Genomic DNA, 17,407 nt, shown 5'->3' with positions numbered 1-17,407 from the left:
CATTCCTCACTGTTAGTCACCACCAAATTTTACTGCCTGTTCCTTTGGTAAACACTCTGATCCTCATCCCGACCTTCTCTTCTTCCCTAATCGTAGCCTTAAGGTGGATCTTTAGTCTTATGTAATCTCCTTCCGCCTTTCGTCAACATGTCAAATCACGAGCATCATAAAAATGGTCTCTCTCTCTCTCTACCTGAAAGTTAACCACGAAATGATCCTGAGTAACAGGCATGAAATCGATTAGCAACCCCAATGAAAATATTCACAAAATCAAGAAACGGGTTCTCCGTTTTAGTCACCGGAGCAGCCAGATTCTTCGAACCCATGTCAGCGTCGCCTTGAAACGCTATGGAGATGACGTTTTATGTCCATAGCAACATCGTTGGTTTCGTTAATCTTCTTGAAGTCTGTAAAAGTGAAAATCCACAGCCAGTAATCTTTTGGGCATCATCAAATGAGATGTCAGAATAAACCCTTTGAATTCATTTCAATTCATCAGCCAACAATCATTTGGGCATCATCAAGTCAAGGAGGATTTCTTGTTAAAGCTGTTGTCTGTGACAAAATCAAGAGGATGAGGTGTTACCGTGCTTGGATCCGAAGGGCTGTTACCGATGAGTTTGTTAAAGTTGTGGAAGGGAACCTCGATGATAAAAATCTTGATCGCACGGTATTATTATTATTATTGCTATGAATTAGAGAACTTGTAGTTAGAGAATTAGTGCAAGAATTTAATGAAGGTTCGTTCTTATGATGTGGATTGGCCATTATCGGGAAATTAGGATGGGTATTCTGGTAATAAACCAGAATCCCTCTTATGGGTCTCAAGAAACCTAATTCTGAACTAAACGCAACCTGATGATGGTTTTGGTGGTGTTGGTAAGGGTACATAATTGATGATGATGTGTTGGTGTTTTGAGCAGAGAGGACATTATGGAAGTGGGCGAGGTCGAATTTTGTAGAGTGGATATTACGGTGCAATGGAATCAAGGAGATTGGATCCACGACAGTAATCTGGTGTAGGTTTGTGTTTGTTTTTAATTTAGTTTCAAAGATCTGATCTGTAAAATCGATTTTTTTAAGGATTTCAGCAACTTTTTTGCAAACACGATTGAGAGAGGCGACGATGAAATCATGGAGATGGAGTCTTGGTTAGAGATAGAGAGAAAAAGAGAGGATCATTTACATATTAAATTTTATTTTTTTCTTTTTATTTAAAATAATAGAAAACCTTCATAAATGGTCCCCTAGGTATTGAAATGATGAAAATGTCCCTCACTTAACGGTAGAAAGCTGACGGAGTTAGGCGGAAGGACTAAACATTAAAAGTTTCGAAACCACAGGGACCATCCGTAAGGTTTTTTAAGATTAGGGACCAAACTTCAGATTTTATGAAATCACATGGACCATTTTTGAAGTTTTGTCTAGATTAAATTATATCCATATGTCATTTTGTGGTTTTTTTTCTATTTTATTATATTTCATGTAATATTTAAATGTAATAAATATAATAATAAATGCATATCAAATTTATTAATATAATGTTCCTTATAATTTCTAAATTTCTAAATTGAATCCATTATTTTAGTTGTTTATTTATTTAAATTAGACAAAATTGCAAAAATTGTCTCTGTGGTATGCAAAATTTTGGGGTTTTAGTCCAAACCTCGAGTTTTTTGGATTCATGGTCCTTTTGGAGTGGTTTGTATGTGAAAATAGTCTCTCCGAAAATTGAAATTACTATAATACCCTTGGGGTATTTATTTTTCATTTTTCTTTCATTTTTTTAAAAAAATTAATATTTATTTATTCATTTTAACAATTAAAAAAATTGAAATGACTCACGCACACCTATTCTCAATATCTCCAGATTTTTTTTGGTTTTTAATTCTAAATACACACAATGCTAAGAACAAGTGCTCAAGAACACAGTGCTCAAGAACAAACACAATGCTCAAAAATCGATTTGTATGTGTATGTTTTCGTTTTCGAAATCGATATGTGTGTGTATGAATCTGAAATCCACCATCGTCTCTTTCCTCCTCTCTGTCTACTCCGATTACTTAACATCCGCCCACCACCTCAGGTGGATTACGTTCTCAGAGATAACCCTAGAAGGGAGGCTGCATTAGGGTTTTGCAAAGGATGTCGTCGGAGAAGGAGGGAGAGGAAGTCGTCGTGGGTGTTCTGTAGTGTTGGTAGTTCAATGATGACGATGCTGCTCACGGAGGTTCCATATGCTCCCGCTACCCCAACATAAACAACATCGACCCTCCTCTACCGTTGCCATCTCCATTGTGGTCTTCAGCCTCCTCTACTGCTGTCATCTCCACTGTCTAAAAAGCCCCTTCGGCACCCCCAAGCATCTTCCATCGATAGAGATTTAGATTAAGTTAATGGTGGAAGTGATCGATCTGAAAATTGGGTCTACTTCAACGAGTTTTGTAAGTTGAATCAAATCGATTCAGCCAACTGGAGGATAAGCTATTGGAGGATAACTGTAAACCTATGGTGATTACTTACACAATTTTGATCGAGGCCACCATTTTTGACGGTGGGATTACTGAATCAATGAAGCTTCTTGATGAAATGTTGTCTAGACGTCTTCAACCTGATATGAATGTGATTTAGGGATTTTGAAGTGATTTGAATAGAAAAGGCGGTGGCAGTAGGTAACCCCGGATGTCTTGGTGGCCGGAAAAACGGCTCCAACTCCGGTGGGGAGTTCTTGCTCGTAAATGAAGAAGGAGGAGGGGGTGGAGTTTGTAGAGAGAGAGAGAGAGAGACAGAGACAGAGGTGGGCCCTCTTATTTTTTTAATAATTAAAATGAATAAATAATTATTAAATTAGAAAAAAATGAATTTAAAAATGGAAAATAAATACCCCAAGGGTATTACCGTCATTTCACTATTCACAGGGACCAAAAACGCAACGAAACTAGCTCAAAAGGACCACCAATCCAAAAAAGTCGTGGTTTGGACTAAAACCCCAAAAAAATGCATACCACGGGGACCATTTTTGCAGTTTTGTCTTTAAATTATTTGTTTAATTTTAGAAGAGAAATAAACACTTCAGTTTTTTTTAACGGCGGGGTAACGAGATTAGTGGTTAGAAGTTAGTTTCACGAAATCGTCAACGTCTGGATTAGAACTCGAGACTTTCAAACTACGAGACAAATCATCTACCAAGTCGGCTAGTCTCATATTAGCTAAGCATTTTAACTTTAATTATTAAATATTTTTCTTTTTTTTCCTTATAAATTCTTATTTTCCAAATTTTAGACTTTCATATTTATTTTTATTTTTTGAATAAACTTATGTCATATATATATATATATATATATATATATATATATATATATATATATATATATATATATATATATATATATATATATATATATATATATATATATATATATATATATATATCAGTGTTGCAGAAATCGGCCTTGGCGGCCGATTAATCGGCGATTAATCGCTTGGCGGTCTTAAACCGATTACGATTAGGGTGCTTGGCGGAAATTGGTCAAAATCGGTCAAAGTCGGCCTTGGCGGCCCTTGGCGGTCATAGGCGGGAATTTTTTTAAAAATTAAAAAAAAATTAATTTTCAAATATTACACCAAAGTTTTAAATTTTCAAATTTTTAAGCTTTCAAATTTTAAAATATTAAACTAAAATTTTCAAATTTTTAAAAATTTCAAATTTTAAATTTTCAAATACTGTTTTTTAGGGAATATTAATTTTTTAAACAACTTTATTAGTAATTAAGGGTCCCGATTAATCTCCGATTAATCCCCGCCTAGTCTGATTAATCACTTATCGCCAGTTAACCGCCGAGCTACCGCCGAGCGATTTTTACAACCTTGATATATATATATATATATATATATATATATATATATATATATATATATATATATATATATATATATATATATATATATATATATATATATATGTCTCAAAACTAATATATAAAATTTAATTTATGAAAATGTATTACAGATTTATTTAAAAGATATTTTTTTTGAGTTTCCAATATATATTTTCTGTGAGTTTCATACTTTAAAAATGGTTTTTTTTTTTTAATTATTTTTAGTTATTTTCAAGGAAACATGTAGATGGGAAAATAGTCTTCCTTTGTTGTGACAATCGTTCGAATAAATATAGACTCCATATATATTTTTCTTCAAGTTTCGAAATTATACCCAAAGGAGTTGCGAACGACATTTTTAAAATTCTTTTGGTTTTGGTTTGTAAAAATCATACAAATAGATGGGGACCATAATAATTTTGTTGGTAGACAATAACAGAGTTCGAAATGGTCATCTTCGAAGATGAAGGTCGTGCTGTCTTATTCTAAAAAAATAGATCATATTATGAAATTTTTTATGGAAACTGAACATTTTGTTTGACTAATGTTTTTGTTATAATATAAGATAATTTATTTAAGTTTAGAAAGGAAATACCAAAATTCTCTTTTGAAATTTCCAAAAATAATGGAATATTGAGGGCACATGCGCGTGAAGTAGATATGGTTTCCAGTTTTGGGATTCAAGTACCTTTTCCTTTTCGACCCAACGCGTTAGGTTATGGATTCGTTCACACAACCGGGTCCTCTATACAGTAATAGATAAGTGTTTTTGACTTTTATTCTATTCTGATTAATACTTTTCTGAAACATATTTGTTAACATCACAGGATATTATATGTTTATAATATAATAATTATGAGTTATGGAATAACAACAAAAATTCGGAATATCTACTCTACCTTCCTCTAATAAACAAAACCTTAAATGTGCCACATGTCCCCCTTTCTATCATGCTAACCTGCCATATGTCATGAATAATTCCTATATTTTTTTGTACTAAACAAATCATAATTTGATAAATATTAATTGTAACCCCGATTTTTTTTCAACTTGCTGCATTTTTTGGTTTCATATAACATTCAAATTCCATGTTTTTTTTGGAAACAATAGCAATTTACGTTCAAATTGTTTGTTAACAAATCCTACTTATTTTGACTTTTTTGAAGATTTCAATGAATCCCATAAAACCAGCAATTTGAAATTAAGATTCTGACTACATTTATATTTTAAAATCATTAACACGTCTTCAACATTCATCACATTGATATCCCTAAAAATCAGCTAACAATATTTTAGATTTCATTTCCTAGCAAAAAATTAGAATTCTGTTCCTTCAAATTTGATTCCGTGCACCATATAAGTTAATCACGGTTAGAGCTTCACCTCTATTGCACCCACATCCCCTTCCCCGTTGCTTTGCCTCCTCCCGTCATCAACAATCGACAACATATTAAGGGTCCTGGTGGTAATAGAAGTTATAGTTATTACTGAATCTCGTGTTATTTATGGTGTTAAATCTGCAAATTTTCTGCATTTAACCACCTACAACATAGTTGTTTAAAGAACATCGATCCATTCTCTTCCCTTGATTCTGGAAACAGAGATAATTTTATTTAAATGTTGTAACTTTTGGTCAAGTATGATTTACATCTAGCGTTCTTTAACCCTCCAATTGCTAAGATTATGTTTTCTTTTAATGTTTTGATTCTTTGGGTGCTAAATATTTTTTGATTTTTTAAAAACGACATTGTATTCAAACTTCACCATTTTTCCATAATTTTAATGTTCACTGATAATACATGGGACTATTTTAACTGTTTGAATGGAACAAAAGATAGTGCCACCAAACGAAGGATAGTTTCATCTGAAAGGTTATTGCCTTTATGATACATGAGTGAAATGTGTATATATTACTATTATATAAAAGTATGAAGTGATTGACCTAATTTAGCATTCCTATAATATATAAAATTGTCCTTATGCCAAGTTTATAGTATGAAAAAAATGCAGGAAATAACAATTTACTTTATTCTTTTTATCATCGTAAGCAATTTACTTTACTTTTTCCCAATAATAACAAGGTACTTACATATTTTTTTACCAATAATACCAAGGTACTTACATCGTCTCTTAAACATTGCTTCAACGGTTTCCTTTATGATGATTTCTCATTAAAACTAAACTCATGATTAATTGCTTTGTTTAACGTTCTTATAATCAACTATTCTTTTCAAGTAAAGTATTTGTTAATAATTGTTCTATGGATGGTGCCTCTTAGAAATATTTCTAGAAAATTTTTGTGATATAATGAAAAACTAAATTGTTTGTTTATTTGCAAAATAGTTATGGTCAGGAAATAATTGGGATCTTTGTTTAGGATATATGTTTATCGTCAGTTTAGAATCCATTTTACCATAGTTCTATAAATTTTTTGAATTTAGGATGATATTAACAAAATTTAATTAGCATGGTATTATATTACATATACTTACACATTTATCATAATAATAATGATTCATTATAATATAAATCTTCATAACACAACATATTTATATTTTTACTTTTATTTTTAATTAAATACTACAATTTTGGAGATTAAACTGTTATGTTTATTACATTTTCATAATATTTCATGTTTTCTTATAATCAAAGTTATGCTATATTTTTTTGTTGATATTTTATTTTATTTTATTGTTTATATAATAATTATAAAAATATCAAACGCGGTTTCCACGGGTTATAACCTAGTTCTTTAATAATTTCTTAATCTTTTCTTTTCCCGTAGATAAATCATTTAGGTCGCAATCCGTTTTTTTAATATCTTTAAGTATATATATTTTTATATTATTATAAAGTATTTTTATGCGGATAAACTACTAAATTCTTTTTATGTAAAATAAGACAAAAATGTCAGTTTCATGTTTTAACTAACACATATTCACAGGTAAAATACTATATTAATTGTTTAATAAACACATTAATTTAATCATTCATAATTTATCATAAAATTCATAGAGATTTCATAACTTATTATAAAGAAATTCACAACTCATTTATAGTACATTCACATTTTAATAAACAAAATTTACGATTTAATATAATAAATTCACACACTATTACACAACATTAATGAGATCAAGTAAAACAATCACAAATTATCACATAGTATTCATAAGATCAAATAAATCATTTATAATATTTCTGCAACTCATGAAATTCACAACTTAATAAAGAAAAAATATACACATTTGCAACTTAATACATAAAAAATACACATTCACGCTTAATAACTTACCAAATTTTACTGGGGCATTTCTTCAAACACATTTTGTTCACCACATGATTGAACAAATCTAATGGTGTTAGGTACCAGTTAGGAGTAGATTAGATTTGTCGTTTAAAAAAAAGTAGCAAATCTAATGGTGTTTGGAACCCAAGTCGTGTAACACTCCAAAATCAGTCATAAAATTTTTTGTTTTAAAAATAATTTATTCCATATATCAGATGTCATAAAGTCAACCATGATACAAGATATCAAAATCATCAGAGTATAAGTAATCATAAGTGTGGAATCGTGAGGGGATGTTGTGCCATCATGTCTGACTCTTCACTTTCGTACCAGAAGTACCTAAAACCATAAACATAAACTGTAAGCACAAAGCTTATTGAGTTTTCCCAAAATACCACATACAACATATATATATATATATATATATATATATATATATATATATATATATATATATATATATATAACAGCACGTTGTTGTGTAAGGTCCTTATCAATCTCGAGTCCATAATGGCTTTATGTAACAACACGTAGTTGTGTCGGGTCCGTATAAACCCTCGGGTCCGTGTCAACCTTAAGTCCATAATGACTCCGAGCCCAGTTTGGCTCCATGCATACAACATACAATCATACGAGCAATAGTCACATAGACACATCCTATATATACAAATCAGTGGGCCGGTATTGGTGGCTTCGACCAACAAGTGTGGTGAGAAGACTCACCTCTCAATCAATGCCCAACTGCTACTGCTCTCACTACCAGAATATTGATGTTACACACCACCTAGTTATACCAGATAAGTCCTTAGCTTTTCATCCAAAACTAGAAGTTTGACCAGAAGCTAACTCAAGTCAAAAGTCAATGGTCAACATTGACGTTAGTCAACCGCCACGTCGTGGCTGTCCATGCCCATGTCGTGGCCCTTAAACAACTAGACAGTCGCAATTTTCCTAATCGCCACGTCGAGGCGACCTTATGTCACGTCGAGGCGACCTTATGTCATGCCGTGGGCACTAGGGTTTTCAACAGCTTAATGGGTTAAGCTATTTTCTTCGATCCCAAGAGTTCCAAAGCTCACATCTGGTCCAAAACAAGGTCTAAAAGGATAAAGTTTCCAACTTTACCCGTTAAGACCACCCAAAAGGTCAAAATCTCAAACCCTATGTTCCAAAAAGGCTAGATAAGACACAACTTCATTCATTATGCATTTATTCCAGAAAGTATTTAACTTATTTGCTCCAGAAGGGTTTCTAATATCAAAACCAACATAAAAGTTGGTGCTTTATGGACATGTATGTCCAATACATGTCTTGAAGCTATAATGAGGCAAAATAAGGGTTTTTCCCGTAGAAATCTCATGCGTGGCTCAAAACCCAACTAAACTTCAGATCTAAACCAACAATCATGTCAAATGTTCCAAAGATTCATAAAGTTGTTAACGTTATGAGATCTCACCACTCCAACCAACAATAACATGAAGATTTAGGGACAAAACTCAAGATCTAACAACCTATCATGATAAAAATCGACTCTTGGACACTTACAAAGGTCCAGAAGAGTGCTAGAACAAATGATGACAACTTACTTGTTGAATCTTAACTTACTTTTTCTTCTTCCTTCCTTCAAAGACTTCAACGAACACCAAAAAGGGCTTAAATAAAGGAGGAAATAAATTATGGTTTCTCAGATCTCAAGGAGGCTGATGGAGGCTGAGGGTGAGCAAACCCTAGCTGTAACACCCATAAAAATCATGCCAAATTTAAACCTTTAAAAACGTTTCAAACCATTAAAAATCATTACAATTTTGTTTTCAAAATGTATGATATCAGAGTTTCCCAGAAACATAAACAAATCATGAGGAGCTGTACGATCATGCCTTCGCCTTGTCGCGATCCCCTGATGTACCTGAAACAATAAACTGAAACTGTAAGCCCGTAAGCTTAGTGAATTCCCCCAAAATACCCATACCCACAATAATACACATATAATCGTAAACAGCATAATATGGGTCCAGTCAACCATCGGGTTGGAATACCCCAGGCCCTCAACCATCCGGTTGGAATGCCAACATACTATGGGTCCAATCATCCTCGGGATGGAATACCCCAGGACCACAACCAACAGCTTGGAATGCCCACATACTATGAGTCCAGTCATCCTCGGGATGGAATACTCACGGCCCACAACCCATAGTTTGGAATGCCCATGCCTATTGGCTTTCGCACAAAGCAGATAAGCCTCAACCGCCAAACAAACATGTGCACATATAACAGATAATCACATAACAGTATGTAAACACAACTGATCTAACGTATCATATCACATAATATTATCCTACCCTCTAGGATACCAAACTAACAGGTCATACCACATATCACATATTATCATCCTACCCTCTAGGATACCGATCTAACAGATCATACTAGCATAACATAACCAATAACAACTCAAAGGGCCACCCTTGGTGCCTTAGACCCTTGAGTATAGTGAGGATAACTCACCTCGCAACTGCCAACTGGAAATAGAAAGCTCAACTCCCGGATCACCGCCACCAACTCCACCACCTATATCCAACACATCCCAAAGTTCATAAATTCCCGAGATACCCCCAGAAGTCAACTGGTCAACCATTGCTCAAAGTCAAAGTCAACTGGAAAGGTCAACAGTCCATGTTAACCTCAACTCGTCGAGCACCCTCGACTACTCGCTGAGTTTTTGCCTAATTTTACCAACTCGCCGAGTCACTCACCGACTCGCCGAGTCCAGGGCAATCTTCAATGGACCCGCCGAGTCACTCTACTGACTCGCCGAGTCTACAACAATCTTCATCTGACTCGCCGAGTCGTTCATATGACTTGATGAGTCCCTTCAGTCCTTCATCCATACAGATGCTTTTTGAGCCATGCAAAGGCTCCAGATTGCAGATCCAACCTTCCAAGGCCTGCTTAACACGTAAAGTTGCAAACTTTACGTGCATACAAACCTTTAAGGCCCTAAAATGACAAAACTAAGCTTGAAATGAAGTCCAACACTTGAGGGAAGGCTCATACTTGCCAAAGCTGCTACCTTTATGGATCTAGAGACCAAAAGGAGTCCAGATCTGAAGTTGCAACTTCAGATCTTGGTTCAAACACAAAATCTTTTCCTAAAACCCACCCAAAAAGAGGTTAAATATGAGATGAGCCAAAGAGACAGCTTAATACCTTCCAGAGAGTGTCAACTGATGTATATATTTGCTTCCTACAAGTTGCAAGCTTGATTTTAATTGTTTCCCCCAAGTGTTCCTCACCAAGATCTCTCTTCCAAGCTCTATCACACCAAAGAAACACACACACACACAATTTAGGGTTTAAGGGTGCCAAGGAACTGTAAAGGGGAGGCTGGGGAAGGCCAATGATCCTTTAAATAGGGGGAAATACTCCGGGATTTAGGGTTTCATCTGCCAGCTCCTACTCGTCGAGTCCCTTCTTGGACTCGGCGAGTAGGTCACTAAAACACGCGGACCAACCCGTTGCTACTCGACGAGTGGGGCAGCCAACTCGTCGAGTAGACCTTGAAACCAAGAAGATTCTTACATGAAACAATACCTAAAAATCAGGGCATTACAATTCTCCCCCACTTGAACTAGACTTCGTCCTCGAAGTCTGCCGCGGCTAACAGCTTCGGATAGTGCTCCCGCATCTCTGCCTCTGGCTCCCACGTCCACTCGGACCCCCTACGATGTTCCCATTGTACATTAACCAAAGGTATCTCGTTGTTCCTCAGAACTTTCATCTTCCTCTCTACTATAGCCACAGGCCTCTCCACGTAATTCAGGCGTTCATCGACCTGAATATCATCCAGCGACACCACTGCCTCCTGATCCATAATGCACTTTCGCAATTAAGAAACGTGGAAAGTGTTGTGGATCCGACTAAGCTCCCCCCGTAGCTCTAGCCTGTAAGCCACCTTGCCAACCCTGGCAATGATCCTGAACGGCCCAATGTAACGGGGACCCAATTTCCCTCTCTTCCTGAAGCGGATCACACCATTCCAGGCTGACACCTTCAGGAGAACCATATCACCCACCTGAAATTCTAGCTCAGATCGGCGTCTGTCGGTGTAACTCTTCTGCCGACTCTGAGCGGTCTACAGTCACTGCCTAATCTGCTGAATCTTCTCGGTAGTCTGCAAGACTACTTCCGTCCGTCCCATCACCCTGTGTCCGACCTCACCCCAACAAACCGGGGTGCGACATCTCCGCCCATAAAACAGCTCGAAAGGCAGGGCGCCAATGCTGGAATGATAGTTGTTGTTGTAGGCAAACTCTGCAAGCGGTAGGTGGGAATCCCAGCTCCCACCGAAATCAATGACACACGCCCTCAACATATCCTTGAGGGTCTGAATGGTCCGCTCGCTCTGACCGTCAGTCTGCGGATGGAATGTTGGGCTGAAGTGCAACCGCGTGCCCAGCTCCTCGTGGAACTTCTGCCAGAAACGAGAGGTAAACCTAACATCCCGATTGGAGACAATGGAGACCGGAACGCCATGGCGAGCCACGATCTCACGGACGTATACGTCGGCCAACTTCTCGGCCGATGAACTCTCCCGTATGGCCAAGAAATGGGTACTCTTGGTTAATCGATCCACGATGACCCATATGGCATCAAACCCCTTCGCCATCCTCGGCAGCTTGGTAATAAAGTCCACTGTGATCGGCCTTGACCATCCTACAAGTCAAGCACATCTCGACGTACCAAGCGATTCCTCGCTTCATGCACGGCCACCAATAGCTTAAACTCAAATCCCGGTACATCTTGGTGGCCCCCGGGTGAATAGAGAAGTGAGACTTATGAGCCTCCTCCATGACTGTCTGTCTGACCCCACCATACATTGGAACCCATACCCGACCACATCGAGTTAATAATCCCCGGCTATCCTGCACAAACCGGGTGTTCTCACCGCTGATCCTCTCCAGCTTCCAATTCTCTGGCTGCATGCCCTCGACCTGAGCATCTCTGATCAAACTCACAAGCAGAGAATCCACCACTATCCTCATACATATCGCTGGGGTGGAATACCCCGCTGACTTGCGGCTCAAATCATCCGCAACCACATTCGCTTTACCGGGGTGGTAAAGGATCTCGCAATCGCAGTCCTTGACTACGTCCAGCCACCTGCGCTGTCTCATATTTAGTTTCGGCTGAACCATGATGTGTCTCAAGCTCTTGTGGTCCGTATATATGGTACAACGGACCCCCGTACAGGTAATGTCTCCATATCTTGAAAGAGAACACCACCGCTCCCAGCTCTAAATCATGAGTAGGATATCTCGTCTCATGCGGCTTCATCTGCCGCAATGCGTAGGCTATCACTCGTCCCCTCTGCATGAGGACCGCCCCTAAACCTGTGATGGATGCATCACAGTACACCACAAAATCCTCAACTCCCTCCGGGAGTGTCAAAACTGGAGCCTCACACAAACGCTGACGGAGGGTCTCAAACGCCCTTTGCTGCTCAGGGCCCCACCGGAAATCCACCCCCTTCCTTATTAGACGAGTGAGGGGTACTGCAATCTTGGAGAAATCCCGTATGAATCTCTGGTAGTACCCTGCTAATCCCAGAAAACTCCTGATATCTGAGGGAGATTTCGGAACCTCCCACTGCATGACTGCCTCGATTTTTGCCGGGTTGACCAAAATCCCATCCTGGTTAACGAGGTGCCCGAGGAACTGGACCTCCCGTAACCAAAACTCGCACTTCGAGAACTTGGCATATAGCCGCTCTCGTCTCAGAACTCCCAACAACTCCCTGAGGTGCTCCTCGTGCTGCTCACGAGTCCTGGAATACACCAAGATATCATCTATAAACACGATGACCGAGCGATCCAGCATCGGTCTGCAGACCCGATTCATCAGATCCATAAATACTGCCGGTGCGTTGGTGAGCCCAAACGGCATCACCACGAACTCGTAATGACCATAACGAGTCCGAAACGCGGTCTTCTCCACGTCCTCCTCTCTGACCCGTACATGATGATACCCCGACCTCAAATCCATATTGGAGAACCATGATGCCCCCTGCAATTGATCAAAGAGATCATCTATCCTCGGGAGTGGATAACGGTTCTTCACTGTCAACTTGTTCAACTCCCTATAATCAATGTACATCCGGTGCGAGCCGTCCTTCTTCCTGACGAAGAGGATCGGTGCTCCCCATGGAGAACTGCTAGGTCGAATGAACTGCTTGCCCAGCAGTTCCTGCAGCTGTGATGACAGCTCCTGCATCTCGGGTGGCGCCAATCGGTACGGCACCTTGGCGATAGGAGCCACACCCGGCACCAGGTCGATCCGGAACTCGACCTGCCTCTCCGGAGGTACTCCTGATAACTCTTACGGGAACACGTCAACAAACTCTCTAACCACTGGAACCTCTGAAAATGGAGTCGGATCCCTAGCCCGCGTATCCACCACATACGCTAGATAACTCGCACACCCGTGCTGAATATATTGTCGAGCCCTGGCAGCTGAACAGAACCCTAATCCCACTTTGGTGCCCTCGCCATATACAATCAGTTCTCCCCCACTTGGGGTGCGAACTACCACCCACTGGCCCTCACAATCTATCATAGCACCGAACCAACTAAGCCAATCCATCCCTACAATCACGCACACCTCCCCCATGGGAATCGGTATCAAGTCTATCGGAAAGGACACTCCGAAAATCTCCAACTCACATCCTCGGTAGACCGAAGAAGCAGAAATCCCGTGTTCGTTGGCGATGGAGACTCGCAACAGACACTCTAGCTCACCTACTGGCATACTGAACTCCCTACTGAAAGTCTGAGATACAAACGACCGACTCGCCCCTGAGTCAAATAACACCAATGCGAGTAAGGAGTTTACTAAAAACGTACCTAATCACAGGTACAACAGATAAGCATATAACAGATATAACAAATGAGAGTAAGGATAGAAACATACCAGCAACCACATCTGGTGTTGTCCTGGCCTCCTCGGCTGTAAGCTTGAAGGCACGACCCTGAGCCTTCGGAGGCTCTGCCTTGACTGGTCTCCCATCCGTGATCCTCAAGGTAGTCGGCACTGGAGCCTGCGCCGGCTTGACGGCTAGTAGAGGAAACTGGGCCTTCATATGGCCCACCTGCTCATAATCATAACAAAGCCTGACTCCGGAAGTCAGAGTCAGCTGCCTGCAATCCTTGGCCAGATGTCCCTGTTTGCCACATCGGTGGCACCCATTCCCTGCTCAGCACATCCCTTAATGAGCCTTTCCGAACTTCCCACAAGTGCGGCCTGGCTGTCCCCCAGTCCTGGTATCAGTGGTCTTGGACCGCTTCGGCGCCGGCTGCGACTGGGCCGGGGCCTGCCGCTGCTCCCTCTACTGCAGCTCAATCTCTAACTCACGCCGCCTGGCGGCCTCCTGTAACTCCACCAGAGTATCGCATCTCTGAGTGGCAACAAACTGACGGATGTCAGTCTTGAGCATGCTCAGATAGCGTGTCATCTGAGCCTGCTCCGAGGCAAACTCCGGGAAAAACATCGACCTATCAGTAAACATACGGGTGATCTCCGTCACCGTCTCAGTACCCTGTATCACCTCCAAAAACTCCTGAGATAATCGCTCATGCTCGACCCTCGGAATGTAGCGAGCACGGAACATGTCCCTGAACTGTTCCCAAGTAACAACAGCTCTCTGGTCATCCGTATACGACCTCGTCATCAATCTCCACCAGTCCTTTGCCCCGGACCTCAGCAGGTTCAGGGCACATCTGACCTTCTGGTTAGTAGGACATGAACATGTAAACAAACACCCCTCCACATCCGACAGCCACCTCATGGCTACAATGGGATCATGAGTACCATCAAAAGTCGGGGGCTTCATTTTATCGAAGTCCCGGTACTAAAAAACTCGGCCCACTCCCCTTCCTTCCGCTGTTACAGCCGCGGTGGCTGCAGCGGAAACTGTCTCAGTAAGGGCTGCATATCGGTCATCAAAGTACTCCATCATAGCGGACTTGATAGTCCCAAATAACTCCGGAATCTAACCCTGGACAATCTCGACCACCTCCTCGCGGATGATCTCCCTGACTCGATCCTCTGTCAACAATGGCCCCTCTTGACCGATAACCTCAGGTGCTACAGGGGCCTCCTGATCACCCAACCCTAATCCGGATCTGGATCCTGTCACGAAATGCCTCGTAACCACCATACTGAAAATATAACAAGAAGATATCAGCAATCTGCATAAATAATCGGGAACCAACTCCCGACTAAACCCTAGGGGTTGTGACTTCCTTGCTACGTGTATGGGTCCTGTGCTTTCAGTAGTATGGGCCCCTACTACCTTCCACACCTACCCATATTTGTCTCAAGTATCACCACAACACCCTAACACTATACACACACCTGGTGGTCGCTCAACCTCACTCCTAGAGGAAGGCTAACTGTCTCACAACTGACCTACCGATCTCACACAACCCACTTATCCATGAAACTTCCACCAACCCTGCAGCACTAGTGTATGCTAGTCATACATAACGCTGGACCCTATAGACTTTCGAATACCTGATCCTACCCTAAGCCCTTTATCAAACAAGAATAGGAAATAAGGCCAAACCAAACATTCTCAGGCTATAAGATCTTAGTTATGTACGATCGTGATGCATACACTAAGCAAATACAATAATGATGTCAATCTCATATTGAGGAAAACCCTAGGCTACCAGGCATCATGTAATCAAGCAATTTTATCATGCAATTCCTGAAGATCCCTAGCCTAGCACTAGCATGCTGTTCTAACATATCGCATAATCAAATAACTGTATGGTATTTTGGGGTCAACTTACTGACTTCGGCTGATCGTACATCCTGCATCCTCCCTTACTTATTTTGAAAACCATTTGAAAATCATTTTGAAAATCTTTTCCTTTATTTGAGACTGGAGTCACACGAGTGTTCCTCAAATTCACTTAAACCAAGGCTCTGATACCAACTTGTAACACCCATAAAAATCATGCCAAATTTAAACCTTTAAAAACGTTTCAAACCATTAAAAATCATTATAACTTTGTTTTCAAAATGTATAATATCAGAGTTTCCCAGAAACATAAACAAATCATGAGGAGCTGTACGATCATGCATTCGCTTTGCTGCGATCCCTTGATGTACCTGAAACAATAAACTGAAACTGTAAGCCCGGAAGCTTAGTGAGTTCCCCCAAAATACCCATACCCACAATATTACACAAATAATCGTAAACAACATACTATGGGTCCAGTCAACCATCGGGTTGGAATAACCCAGGCCCTCAACCATCTGGTTGGAATGCCAATATACTATGGACCCAATCATCCTCGGGATGGAATACCCCAGGCCCACAACCAACAGGTTGGAATGTCCACATACTATGAGTCCATTCATCCTCGGGATGGAATACTCACGGCCCACAACCCACAAGTGGTAATGCCCATGCCTATTGGCTTTTGCACAAAGAAGATATGCCTCAACTGCCAAACAAACATGTGCACATATAACAGATAATCACATAACACTCTGTAGACACAACTGATCTACGGATCATATCACATAATATTATCCTACCCTCTAGGATACCAAACTAACAGGTCATACCACATATCACATATTATCATCCTACCCTCTAGGATACCAATCTAACAGATCATACTAGCATAACATAACCAATAACAACTCAAAGGGCCGGCCTTGGTACCTTAGACCCTTGAGTATAGTGAGGATAACTCACCTCGCAACTGCCGACTGGAAATAGAAAGCTCAACTCCCGGATCACCGCCACCAACTCCACCACCTATATCCAACACATCCCAAAGTTCATAAATTCCCGAGATACCCCCAAAAGTCAACTGGTCAACCCTTGGTCAAAGTCAAAGTCAACTGGCAAGGTCAACAGTCCATGTTAATCTCAACTCGTCGAGCACCCTCGACTACTCGCCGAGTTCTTGCCTAATTTTACCAACTCGCCGTGTCTTGGGCAATCTTCAACGGACCCGCCGAGTTACTCTACTGACTTGCCGAGTCTACGACAATCTTCATCTGACTCGCTGATTCGTTCATACGACTCGCCGAGTCCCTTCAGTTCTTCATCCATACAGATGCTTTTTGAGCCATACAAAGGCTCCAGATTGCAGATCCAACCTTCCAAGGCCTGCTTATCACGTAAAGTTGCAAACTTTACGTGCATGCAAAGCTTTATGGCCCTAAA

The sequence above is a fragment of the Lactuca virosa genome, chromosome 8 (genome assembly GCF_052849685.1).
Source record: "Lactuca virosa cultivar CGN04683 chromosome 8, Lactuca_virosa_CGN04683_v6, whole genome shotgun sequence".
Classification (NCBI taxonomy): Eukaryota; Viridiplantae; Streptophyta; class Magnoliopsida; order Asterales; family Asteraceae; genus Lactuca; species Lactuca virosa.
This window is presented reverse-complemented; position numbering follows the sequence as displayed.